General features: G+C 39.7%; 1 protein-coding gene across 1 annotated transcript in view; it reads right to left on the bottom strand.

Moving 5' to 3' along the window:
* SNX25 (sorting nexin 25) overlaps positions 1 to 13,297 on the bottom strand; it is a 254,772-nt gene that overhangs the window by 46,444 nt on the left and 195,031 nt on the right. The window lies entirely within an intron of this gene.

Genomic DNA, 13,297 nt, shown 5'->3' with positions numbered 1-13,297 from the left:
ACTAGTGCATGTTTTAGAGAGTTGGGGAAGATGACAGAAAAGAGGAAGAGAATGAAGATGGGAGTTCAAGAGTGTAGGCTACAGCCAGAGGGTGACCGTAGCATTTGCAAGGAAACGGGGTCCAGGTGGTTAGGTGGGCATTAGAAAAAAAAGTTTAGCCACCTTGTCTAAAATAGCGGGGTTGAATGAGGGAAGTAATGATTGTACATGTGGACATGGAGTGTTAAAGTGTTACTAAACCCACAACAGTAAAATTAGTCTGTCTATCCAGTAAAGCATGCTCGTTATACCCACTGTGGAACCTAAGGGGTTAATCCTCTGCATTGTGTAAGAAGGCTGTTTGATCCTGTCTTCTTTCACAGTCCCCAAGTCATCTGATAGTACAGAGCCCTGGGCGCTGCTTGGTGTGCACTGCTAGAATTTTTTTTTCTTGGGGTGGGTGGGGGGGTGGTAATCGGCAAAGGGCCACTCAGCACTGTATAGGCAGAGGTTCAGGCATCCTGCAGCCTCATAGGACAGAGTAGAATGAAAACTCCTCCTACAAGCTTTAACCAGACACTGATACTACTAAAATAACTGTATTTCCGTGTTCTGTGGGAAACCAGATATAGAGAATGCAGGGTTCTGGGTTTAGCAACACTAAGTGGGGGAGGTACTGTATTTGTACAGCGGAGTCTGAAATGACTTACTACAGACTTGCATACTAATAAACATATTTCAATTATTAAGTCAGATTTAGTGCAGGTTGAAAACAAGTAGCGATGAAAGTCTACACTCCTTAAAGCAGAGTTCCACCCAAAAGTAGAACTTCTACTTTAAGGACTCCTGACATGCCACATATGGATGGCATTTCTTTGGGGGGGGGGTTGCGAGTTACCTAGTTTTGACAGGTACCCAGCTCCCACTTCCGCTCATGGCGCTACGTCGCTGAGCAGAAGTTCTCTTCTCCCCCCTCTCTCCCTGCAATCTTCTAGGACACATCACAGGTCCCAGAAGATTGCCCAGGCATTAAGAACGTGCAGCGCGACCGGCGCATGCGCAGTGTGCACCTGGCTGTATAGCCGCAAGCTGTCACAGCCGGGTGCCCACAACTGCAATGCCAGCACCACGAAGAGAAGGAGAGAAGTGAAGCTTTGGTTGGCCGCATTGCTGGACCGTGGGACCGGCGAGTGTCTGTCTATTAAAAGTCAGCAGCTACAATTTTTGTAGCTGCTAACTTTTAATAAACACACAAATGGGTGGCAATCCACTTTAAGCTGGGTGGAAGATGTAGGTAAACACATGCTCCTATGTAATTAGAACTATAATAGCCAGCTACCTCACATTAGTGTCTTAGAAATGCAGTGCAACTACTTGTGTGGATATCTGCAAAACATGAACTGTTTTTAGGCCTGAGGGCATGTATGAAAAAAGAAAAAAAAAAAAAAAAGAAAAAGGAGGTCGTAGTCACCCAGTAGAGAGAACTTTCAAAATCATAATCGCCATCTAATAACAATGCCTATCCTACCTAATAAACTGTTCACACTTTTCACGGGTGGAGGATTTTATTAACAAAAGCCTTTAATGCCACTGCTCTTAGGATTTAATAGGGGGGGAGGGGGGGGGGTTATCCAATAAGTTCTGAGCAATGAAAGAATTTTTTTTTTATGTACCCCCACACAAGCAAAAGGTCCTCTTGATCTTCCAAGGACTTATTTTTCGATGTACTGCTGCATGAACTAACTTTTCTCAAGTAATAAACATTACACTGCTAAATGGTATTCCCAAATCAAAAATCATCATGTATTTATTACAAGTTTAACCTCTGTAAGTATAGAATAATCCAAAGGAAGACCAGCACATACAGGTATTGTGCAACAAACAAAAATAAAAATGAAACTATCTCGCTTTACTTGAAATGATCAACTTGGTTTAATGATAAACAAAATGTGTCACATAAAAAATGCAGAGTCATCTACTTTTGTTTTCACCACTGTTCAAAGAGATAATTACATTTGGGGTGTTAACCTGGACATGTCATTACTGTAAATGACCTCCACCATGAAAATCTGACATAGTTTTGCACAGCCTCAACACTAGCTTGTATCTCTGTTCAGCTCTGAGGATTGAGAGGCTGTGTACACATTGACTGTAAAGGAAGTCTCAATCTCCTCCTGTCAAACTGTCGCCCATGTCTGCTTGGGGCAGACTTTACTTTTCATCCTATTCTATCACTCTTCTTTCACACACCAAACATTCACAACCAATCTGAGATCAAACATTATGCTTTTATGAAAAAAATAAATCTTTAGATGTTTAGTTAACAGACCGTTACAAGACGAAAACAGCCAGCAGTATGTTCCAACAGGCTTTTATTCGCTCTTTAATTATGTGAGGTCAACGTAGATAACTGTTACAGGTTACAACAGTGGCTCCCAACCTTATTTTCACTTCATTAGCCATTCCTGTAAATTTTACCCTTCATGCTAGAAAAATATTTGTAAATGATATAGTTACTGTTCATATTATTATATGAATATTTCATAATCATAAGTTGCAAATGTAAATATCTGGCCCAATAATTGAATTAAAAAACATTGGATGAATGAGCTAATTTACTGACTTTAATCACATATTCATTCATCCATCCATCGGCCACCCCACCCCTGGCTCCCATTGTCTGCTCCTCTTCACCTCCAGGCTCTCCTCTAGGACTTGTGTGCATTGGGTCGCAGGCGGGTGTTTTTTGGGGCACTTGGCATCTGTCGGGCACCGGGCAGAATGATGTGGCAGTGCAGTGTCAATGGAGGCAGTGATGTACCATGAGGATCCTCTCTCTGAGTCCTGCATTGAGACGGGTGTTTGGGTAAGCCACTGCTGCACAGACTTACGGGCAGAGGTGGTCACGTGTTGTGACTGCTTTCAGTAAGTGTAAATTAAATCTGAAGATGGAGATGTAGAATCTGCTACTCTTCCTGCTTGCCAAGGCCTGCACTACGCCTGCTTAGTGTCACTTAGCAACTGAATAACATTTTTTCTCCAAGTCACAGAAAAAAAAAACCAAACTGTAAAAATATGGACTGTGCGGGCACTCCTGAAAGGCGGTAGCCTATACTCTCATGCCTTATTCTGCCATTTCATTGTTTTTGCATACTCCTAATAATCTCAGGGTGCAACTCTTGGGGTTCACATGCCCCTGGTTGGAAACCAACAGATTACAGTACTTCTTATTGTCTGAGCTGTGAACCACACTAAAACAATATCACATGTGGTGTGACAAAAAAAAAAAAAAAATCAAACTTCTGCCTTATTACTAAAATTGATAGAATCCAAGTCAGTAAAATACCTTTTATGTGGTAGCCTCAATTGTGAAAATATATTTTCATTTTGGACAGCACAAGTTAAAGGGCTTAATACACATACAAGAATTACATTACTTGCTGAAACCTCAATAATTTGCATACATTTGTAACACATCTATCCCTCCCCTTACAGTAAACTAGGGTTGCACCGATACTAGTATCGGTGCTGATACCGAGTATTTTCACAAGTATCGGTACTCGTGCAAATGCACCGATACCTGAAACCGATACTTTCAGGCCTGGATCTTTGAGCTGTCAGTGGGTCTCCCCAGTGTTAAAGAAGTCCAGTAATTGGAGCAGTTAAAAAAAAAAAAAAGCAGCCAGCAATGTTTATTAACAACACTGCTCAGCCCTGAAACACTAAAATAAAAAGAAACATTGTTTCTTTTTCTATATTTCTGTTTCTTCATCTGCAGATCAAAGGGATGAACAAATGTTCCTCTTTTATAACCCCTATTTACTCTAATCAGCCTTAATTAACTCCATATTCTCCTCCAATTATTATTTTCCTGCTTTTTTTCTTTTGTTCATGTCTGTTTTATAACTGATAAACAATTAAAACTTTTTTTTGTTTGCTTTGTTAGTGAATATTTTTACACATATATATTACCATATATTTACACATTTCACATTGAAAAAGTGCCAAATTAAAAAAAAATAATAATTTGTAAATAACTTTTCAATGCTTTTTATCATTGCGGACAGCTGAAGTTAAAACAAAACAGTTGCAGTAGGTATTGGTAATTGGTATTGGCAAGTACTAAAAAAAAAAAGTATCTGTACTTGTACTCACTGTAAAAAAAAATTGTATCAGTGCATGACTACTGTAAAACCCACCTAAATTCCACCCCACCCCTAGGACTAATTTCAAACTTCAGCTGATGTATTGCTGCTCGGCAAAAGAACAGGTTTGAAGTTATTTCACTAGTGAACAAAACATTAAAAAATAAAGTAACTAATGGCAATTTTTTTATTTATGTTTTGATAGAGTTGAGAGGGATTAGAAAACTTGTCAGGGTTATAGCGGTCTGTGCCCCCCCGTTAAGGGAGATTTACCCTCCCTATTTGTCCTGTTTACCATTATCATTAAAAGTGAAAGTATAAGATCCTAAATTTTTGGTTGACACACCAGAATAGTAATAGAGGGGAAATCTTCCAATGGCAACCAGTTATATAGTTGGAGAGTTTGAAAAAAAGACACAAGTCCATCCAGTCCAACCTGTGTGTATGCTTATATGTTCATATTACATTGTATATCCTTGCATGTTATGGTCGTTAAAGGTGCCCATCTAATAGTTTTTTTAAATTATCGATGCTTCCCCCTGAAACCACTGCTTGTGGAAGAGAATTCCACATCCTAACCACTCTAACAGTAAAGAACCCTCTACGCAGTTTGAGGTTAAACCGATTCTCTTCTAGTTTTAGTGAATGGCCGCGTGTCTTTTTGAATTCCCTTGTGTGGAAAAGTTTTATCCCTATTGTGGGGTCACCATACAGTATTTGTATATTGAAATCATTTCCCCTCTCAAGCGTCTTTTCTCCAGAGAGAATAAGTTCAGTGCTTGCAGTCTTTCCTCATAAATAATATCCTCCAGACTCTTTATTAGCTTTGTTGCCCTTCTCTGGACCCTCTCCAGTTTCAGCACATCCTTCCTGAGGACTGGTGCCCAGAACTGGACGGCATACTCCAGGTGTGCCCGGACCAGAGTCTAGTAGAGTGGGAAAATTATAATTTTATGTCTGGAGTTGATCCCCTTTTTAATGCATGCCAATATTCTGTTGGCTTTGCTTGCAGCAGCTTGGCATTGCATGTCATCTACTAGGACCCCCAGGTCCCTTTTCCATCATAGTTCTGGTGAACCAGATGACACCCCAGAATTCCCTCACTTTGAAGGGATTACCTCTCACTTCCTATTTTGGCTATGGGACAGGAAGTGAAGGGAGATCTCTGCTATAGGACGCAGATGGCAAAAAAAAAAAAAAAAAAGAAAACTGACAGGGGTTATACTTTACATAGTTATTTAACTAAGTGTCTACAGTTACATTACCTAGAAGACACTAACCGCCTTCACACCCATGGTGGCCAGCGCATCCCTAAATGGCACAGTTGATAACAGATGGACTGGTAGAATGGACCCTTTATATAAACAATATAAACACCTTTATATAAACAATACAGTGCTTGGCAGACTTGAGAAACATCTTTTACATGTAAGATCTTTCCATAAATATGGCAATCTCCATAATGTATACATCATACCTATAATGTAATAATTCTGTTTAGCTACTATAAGACAGTGTAACATTACCCAATGCCTTTTCCCCTCCTTTCCCTTTTTTTTGACCTATTCATCTATACTTCTCCATTTCTTTACCCTTTTGCTTGCCTCTATTTCTCTCTTCAAGCCTTTTCCAAACGTATTTTTTGCTTCTGCATCCTAACAAGTTCTTCCTCTTCTTTTTCAGGTACCAATTTCTTAACTCATCCCCTTGGCTTCCCCCTATACAGCAAACATGAGAATCATTTATCCAGGTACCTGACACAACTACTAACCGGTAATACATTTCTAATTGTTTTTCATACCTTGTTAAACTTAAAGTGCAACTAAACAAAACAAAAAACAACACAACAAGAACTGTAAAATATTGCAATTTAGGAATCCTTAGATTTTAATCCTGTAAATAAACTATTTCCTCTCTCCTATTTTCTCCACTATATCTATGTAGAGAGCCGTGGTCATTCATCCCCATTACATTGGGGCTGATGTGATTAGTAGCTTACAAAAGGAAGATAACATTGTTTATGCATTCAGTTCAGCTCACGAGAGATGACAAGGGCACTCCATTTCTGGCAAGATCAACAGGTGTTTTCTGTACCAGCTGAAAATGCTCTTAGCCAGAGCAAAAAAGAAAACAAATGCAGCCACCATGTCTAGGGACTAGTAAAATGTATGTAAACAGTAAAACGTGTATAACCCCTAACAATGAATTTATCTTATTTGTTCCCCTTTGGTCTGTTAAATATACCATAGGACACAATCACACTAAAGAGATTGACTGCAATGCATGAACAAAATGTCTCGTAATGCTCATTTTTGCACATATCAAATGGCATTGTGTTAAGGCAGCCTATTTGTTATGAATGGGATGCCAACACACCAAAAAAAAAACAAACACGTGCATTACTTTTTTTTTTTTCAAAACTCTGAATATTGCACTATGCTGTACAGTGCATTTGGGTTCCATTCACAATAAAAAAAGACTCTGGAATACACTGCATATTGTGCAGGTGCGTTAGCACGCAAGAATGCGCCCTAAAAGCATTCTGGCATATCTTTTTGACAAATTAAAATAAATAAATATCTGTTGATCATGTAAAAAATTCAGAGCTGCCCTGTACACACTTCATGTGTTCTCTTGCCTACCGGGCACTTTTACCCCCTTCCCGCACAGGCCAATTTTCAAAGCTGTCACACTTTGAATGACAATTGAGCGGACATGCAACACTGTACCCGTATGAAATATGTATAATTTTTTCACACAAATAGAGCTTTCTTTTGGTGGCATTTAATCTTTTTTTTTGGTATTTAATAAACAAAAAAGACTGAAAATAAAAGAAACAAACAAAACATGAACAATTTTCATAGTTTATTATAAGTTTTGCAAACAGGTAATTTTTCTCCAATACTGATGTGCGCTGATGAGGCTGCACTGGTGGGCACTGATTAGCAGAACTGATGGGCACTGTTGGGACTGCCCTGATTACCAGTGTACATGTCTCTTTCACACAAGCCAGTTACCGGCTCCCCTCTCCTTATGCTGTCAGCGTGAGGAAAGGAATTCCGATAATTGGCTTATGTTTACATCGTGGTCAGCTGTGACTGGACCACGTGGTAAAGAGCAGCTGTGACTGGATCTTTATCCCGATCTGTGATCAGCTGTGTCCTAAGGACATGGCAATCACAGAGTACGCTGCAGTGGGCATGCGGGAAGCAAGATTGCAGAAGGACATCATATGGCGCCCTCCTGTCAATTTGCGACCGCGCTGTTGCCGTCGTTTGGCAATAGCGCAGTCGGGAACTGGTTAAAAATTGGTTCTAAAGTCAAAAGTTTTTATTTACCTGAACACCTTCTTTGCATTAGGGTAAAAAAACCTTCCACTAGCCATTCTCCCTTCCGCCACACCCACCCACCTTAAACACTTAGCCGAGTCCTTTATCGATCCAGAGCTGTGCCCAGCTGCAGCTTTTCTCTTCCATCTCCCTACTCTCACAGGCTACATTTAAAGCAGTGGGAGCCATTGGCTTCTGCTGCTGTCAAATCCCAGGGGGCATGGCTGAGCCACGCTGTGTGTGTCTATAGGCGCACACAGCTCAGGAATGCCTCCAAAAGCACATGGCTTGCTATAGGAGCACACACAGGAGAAGAGTAGTGGACAGCACTGCCCCCCAGAAGAGAGGGTAAGGAGCCATGGTGTACAATACCATTGCACAGAGCAGACATGTACACCCTCTTTTCTTTTTTTATTTAAAAAAAAAAAAAAAAAATGTACTTTACAAACACTTTAAGGAAGCCATTTTTTAATTATGGGCTATAAAATAAGTCACTATTTTGTGGTGATAAGAGGGAGCGAGATTCAGCAGTTTAACAAAACACAACAGAGCACGGCTTCTAGCAATTTCAGTCCAAAAATGCACATTACATCAGTCCACAACATGAAATTAGGAACCAGGTGCATTTTCAGGCATATAAATATGATTTTTTATTTTTTTTTTTGTACTTACAGGGTCTTTAAAGCACTGGCTGTCAACTTGCAAGGTAATGGGGACCTCAATTGCAACCCCTAATGTCTCCAAAGGTCCTCTTATAATATTTATAACACATAATGCTACAGAAAACTGTCAGACTGAAGACTTACTGGAAGAAATGGTCTGAGATTGTTCTATTGCAGTAGTTGGAGACAGAAGTCATGCTATAGGGCATAGACAGAGAATATGGACACGTTGCTTTACTAGACTTTACTACTATTAAGGAACTTTTGTTAAACACCAAAGGGGTGCAGATTGGGCACCAGGGCTTTACAGGGATAAAACATGAGGAAATGTGCAGAGAGGTACTGCATTTTTTACCCCTAATTTTGCCATTACAATGCATTTATAAAGGATAGAGGTTTCAATAAACAGTAGAGCTGCATGATTCTGGCCAAAATGAGAATCACAATTTTTTTGCTTAGAATAAAGATCAGGATTCTCATTTATCGACCGAAGTTCATTACTTTGATCTAAAAGAACAGAAGATACAATGTTTCTCTTTATCTCCACCTAGTGATGTTGTGATAAACTTGGCAGGCTGCCTGTTTTTTTTTTTTTTGACAACTGTCAGCAGTGAACTCTCTGCACTGAATCGGAAAAGGCTGTGTTAAAGAGGAGGTCCCCCACAATGCAAAAATTAAAAACCAGCAGCTACACACACACACACACTGCAGATGCTGACTTTTAATAACAGGACACAACTGTCCTGGAGTCCAGCGATGTCGGCACCGCAGCTGATGTTTCCATCAGCTGTCGGGTGCTGGTGCTGCCCCCATTGCCAGTAAGGGAACCCGGCAGTGCAGCATTACGGCTTCACACCGGGTCCCTACTGCGCATGCGCTCTCCTACTGGCCCAGAGGCGGGGGAAGGAGGAGGTAGCCAAACTGCTGACGTAATTCGCCACGGCCCGAGCTCCCGGAAGTGGGGACAGGTATGCGCTCTCCCCCCCTGAAAGGTACCAAAATGTGGCACCGGAGGGGGAGCAGACAAATGAGCACAAGTTCCACTTTTGGGTGGTACTCCGCTTTAAGATCGCAAGAGGGGTAGAATCGTGATCTCGATTCTTTAACAATTAATTGTGCAGCTCTAATAAAAACAGTAACCATTTGGCCTAGAAAAAAACTAAATAAAGCACAGATAATAAAAAGACACCAATGACTGTACTGGGGGGCTAGGCCTAGGATCATTACAAGTGAGTAAATATCACAAATGTATTTTTAAATGAATTTACATGGGTGCAAAGGTGATTTGGTCTATTTAACCCTACATGATATTTATAGGCATTGAATTTACAGCAAGCTGTTCGTGGTCAAAACACTGGCACAGAATGGCTGCTGCCAGTCTAGATCCTTACCTACATGGAGAGATAGTTAATAATCAGGTTATAAGTACACACTTGAAAGTGCAAGCAAAAGGTTAAACACCTGATTTATTTATAAGGTGTGCCTTGACCTTTAGGCATTAAGTATTATTGTTACTGTGCCAGAAAAAAAAACCCCAAAAAAACAATGGTGAATAAATGAATCACAACTGCACAGCAAGAATAATCTTCACAGATAATCAGCTTCAGCAAAATCCCGGATACATGTGCCTCATTCATTCTGTTTCATTAACACTAAAAACATTACTATTATAAAACACAAACCATGATGAACCTCAATATCATTAAATCCGCTGTAGTTTGACAGCATAATAATTGAATTCTGCTTAGTGTAGTAAGGCATAACTCTGCATTAGGCCCCATGCACATGAATGTGTATGAATGGCAGTGTGCAGATGTACACAGGAATATTATTATTATTATACAGGATTTATATAGCGCTAACAGTTTGCACAGCGTTTTACAACAGGAGTATGCTGGTACTCACATACACCTGCATATAAAAACGTATGGACATGTTTCCTAAATTCAGCGTTCAGGAATATGTCCGTGTGCTATACAAAGATTTATGGGCAGCTGTAACTGCTTACAGCTTCTGTGCGCAGAACAAACCCAGAGTTTTGCATTCACCCATGTGCATTGGGCTTTAAAGAAAAACCTTTTTACACTGTTCTGCTCCCATGGGACAGGGTACAGATAGCACTTTTTCACATGTTGCCCAGGTGCTTCCCAAGTTTATTTATGACGTTCAACCTGCAATCTTCCCTACCTGGCAAATTCAACAGCTTGGAAAAAGATGGATACTTTGAAACTGCTAAGGGGGTGTGTCAGCTTACTCTTGCCGCAACTTGTCTTGAGAAAGAGCTCTGAGCTGAGATACTCTGCAGTTACTAGGGCTAGGTCTCCTTACAAGTGGTTTGAATTGCTGTATGGGAAGGGGGATAGGTCAGACTTCATAACTAGACATAGGAAGTACCTAGCAACATGAGATAACGTACTACATGCACTTTGTCCCATGGGGGGGCAGAATGTAGAAAAGTACTTCTAAAGCAAAAACTTACCTACTTCATTATGGACATAGTGGTGAATGATCAGAACCTTTGACAGGTTTTAATTTCTGTTGAGGAGATTCATTCTCTATTTGTCCTAGTGACCACTGTTGCTAAGACTAGAAGGGGAAAAAAAAAAAAAATTGATTCTCATCAAAACGGTAAGAGGGGAAATCTTCTGATGGGGACACTTGCTCCAGTGACATCTAAGATGGAATGTCCCTCAATTTGGAGAGATTTAATTTCTTTCCTGTTGTGACTTGTTGAGATAAATCTTGTAGTATCGAATAGAATGCACTTGTATTCTCAGACCATGGGTTATATGCAGCCACCTCCACATGATTGAACATGGGCAAAAAAAAAATTGCCAGGGCTTCCAGAGCACATCGTATAGCTCCAACCACTGTGCGTGACTTCTTTTTTTAAGCAAGCAAAAAGGAGTGACCAAGCAGAGAAGAGGCCTGTGTCCTGTACTGTATTTCAAGATAAGGAATTTACAGGTAATTCAAAATTCCTATCAACTTAACTGTACGGTACAGGACACAGGAGTTATATTCTTAGACAATGGGATATACAAAAGCAATAAACTGGTGGTAGGCAGCAATATAGCTAAACGTAACTGCCAACAGGCCCAACAAGAGTTACGAACCCCAAAAAAGTCAGATGCCACCTTGAAGCACATTGTGGCTAAAGCACACTTCAACCAAGGCCTGAACATCCACCTGGTAGAACTTTGAAAACATGTGAACAGAGGACCATCACATACAAACCAGCTTCCTCTCCTTTTTTGGGCAGGGAAGGTGCAGAGACTTCTGCTGAACGGAGCTTCATGAATCTCCGGACTTTGTATGAATGCACAGTGAGAAATGTCCACAGGAGGGAAATGTAATTTGTGTGATGGGAGTGTGGGGACAGCACAGTGAGGAGTGAAACTGGAGAGTATGTGTCTTGGGGAAGAATAAAGAGGAAAGACCAATGTTTATGTGTGCACTGGGTGTACACACACTGGGGAAAGACCATTATGTGTGCTGGAGGTGGGATGTCATTTATAAAATGTGCTCTGTTCAGCTAAATTCAAGACTGAGGGCAGAATGTCCAACTAACACATGACAAAGTGAAAGCAGAACGTACTCATAATATGGACCCATTCCCGTCTGGTCTATGGGCGGATAACGCCAGGGGCTGGTCTCTCATCGATCCGGGTGGACATCATATGATGTCCTCCCGGATGGTGCCCCGTGTGCGGCTGCAGCGCGATCTGTCACTGGTTGCGCCCACCGGACACACCCGATGATTGATCACTGTACCGGTCCGTTGCCAGTAGCATGTGACAGCTGTAACCAATGACAGCAGGTCACATGACAGTTGTAAACAAGGGATGGCTTCCGTTCAAGCCATATAATGTATACAACTGTGTTGCTAGCTGTGATTAGTCACAGTGATGTGGCCAATTGCAGCTAATTGTAACAAAACAAACTGAATGAATGGATTTCATTGAGTAAAATGAAATTCATTGCTATATGCAAACAATGTGTAAAAAAAAAAAAAAAAAAAAAAAAAAAAAAAAAAAAAAAAAAAAAAAAAAAAAGAGAAGAAGAAGAAATACTGATCACTTCCCCAGGAGTAGTACAATGTTACTATGGTAACATTATATTGGTTTGGTCAAAGTGTGTTTAAAAAGTCGTCATTATATGACGACTCTGTACTGCACTGGTGACAACAAAAAAATATATATATATATATATATATATATATATATATATATATTTTTTTAAATTTCTTAATTTTCCAAAAAAAATGACAAAAAATGCCAACTTCAAAAAACTCGCCATTCCTCTTGCTAAATACCTTGTACTATCTACATTCAAAAAAGGGGTCATTTGGGGGATATATCTGTACTGTCCTGACATTCTTAGGTCCCAAGAAATGAGCTGGGCCATAAATACATCTGTATTGATCAATTTTCAGATGTATACCATAGTTTGTGAACCCTAACATTTTCCTGCAGACTAAATAATATACATTGATTTGGGTTATTGTCTTCAATGAAATGTAGCAGAATACATGTTGGCCCGAATTCATAAAGAAAGATAATTTATTTGCAAAATTTTATAACAGAAAAACTACTGCAGCTCCGAAAGGTTTACCCCCCTTTATGACCAGGCCAATTTTTGCAATACGGCACTGCCATTACTTTAACTGACAATTGCGTGATCGTGCGATGCTGTACCTAAACAAAATATATGTCCTTTTTCTCCCTACAAAATAGAGCTTTCTTTTGGTGGCATTTGATCACCTCTGCGGTTTTTATTTTTTGTGCTATAAACAAAAAAAGACTTACTATTTTAGGAAAAAAAATAAAAAATATTTTTTACTTTCTGCTATAAAACATCAAAAAAAAAAAAAAAAAAAAAAAAAAATCAAATTTCTTCATCAATTAATGCCAAAATATATTTTGCTACATATTTTTGGTAAAAAAAAAAATCCAATAATCTGGATCAACTGTGGGTATAGGATTGTGTAAATGGGAATGTATTTTTTTTTTTGGTTGAACTAGATGGACTTGTGTCTTTTTTCAACATATGTAACTATGTAATAAGCATATATTAATTAGTTTGCACAAAAGTTATTGCTTCTACAAACTAGGGGATATTTTTGTTTATTTATTTTTTTTACTAATAATGGCGGCCAGTAGCGAATTATATCAGGACTGCG

Source organism: Aquarana catesbeiana, linkage group LG01 (assembly GCF_042186555.1).
Source record: "Aquarana catesbeiana isolate 2022-GZ linkage group LG01, ASM4218655v1, whole genome shotgun sequence".
Classification (NCBI taxonomy): Eukaryota; Metazoa; Chordata; class Amphibia; order Anura; family Ranidae; genus Aquarana; species Aquarana catesbeiana.
Note: the sequence above shows the minus strand (reverse complement) of the source record. Positions and strands in the feature narration are given on the sequence as shown.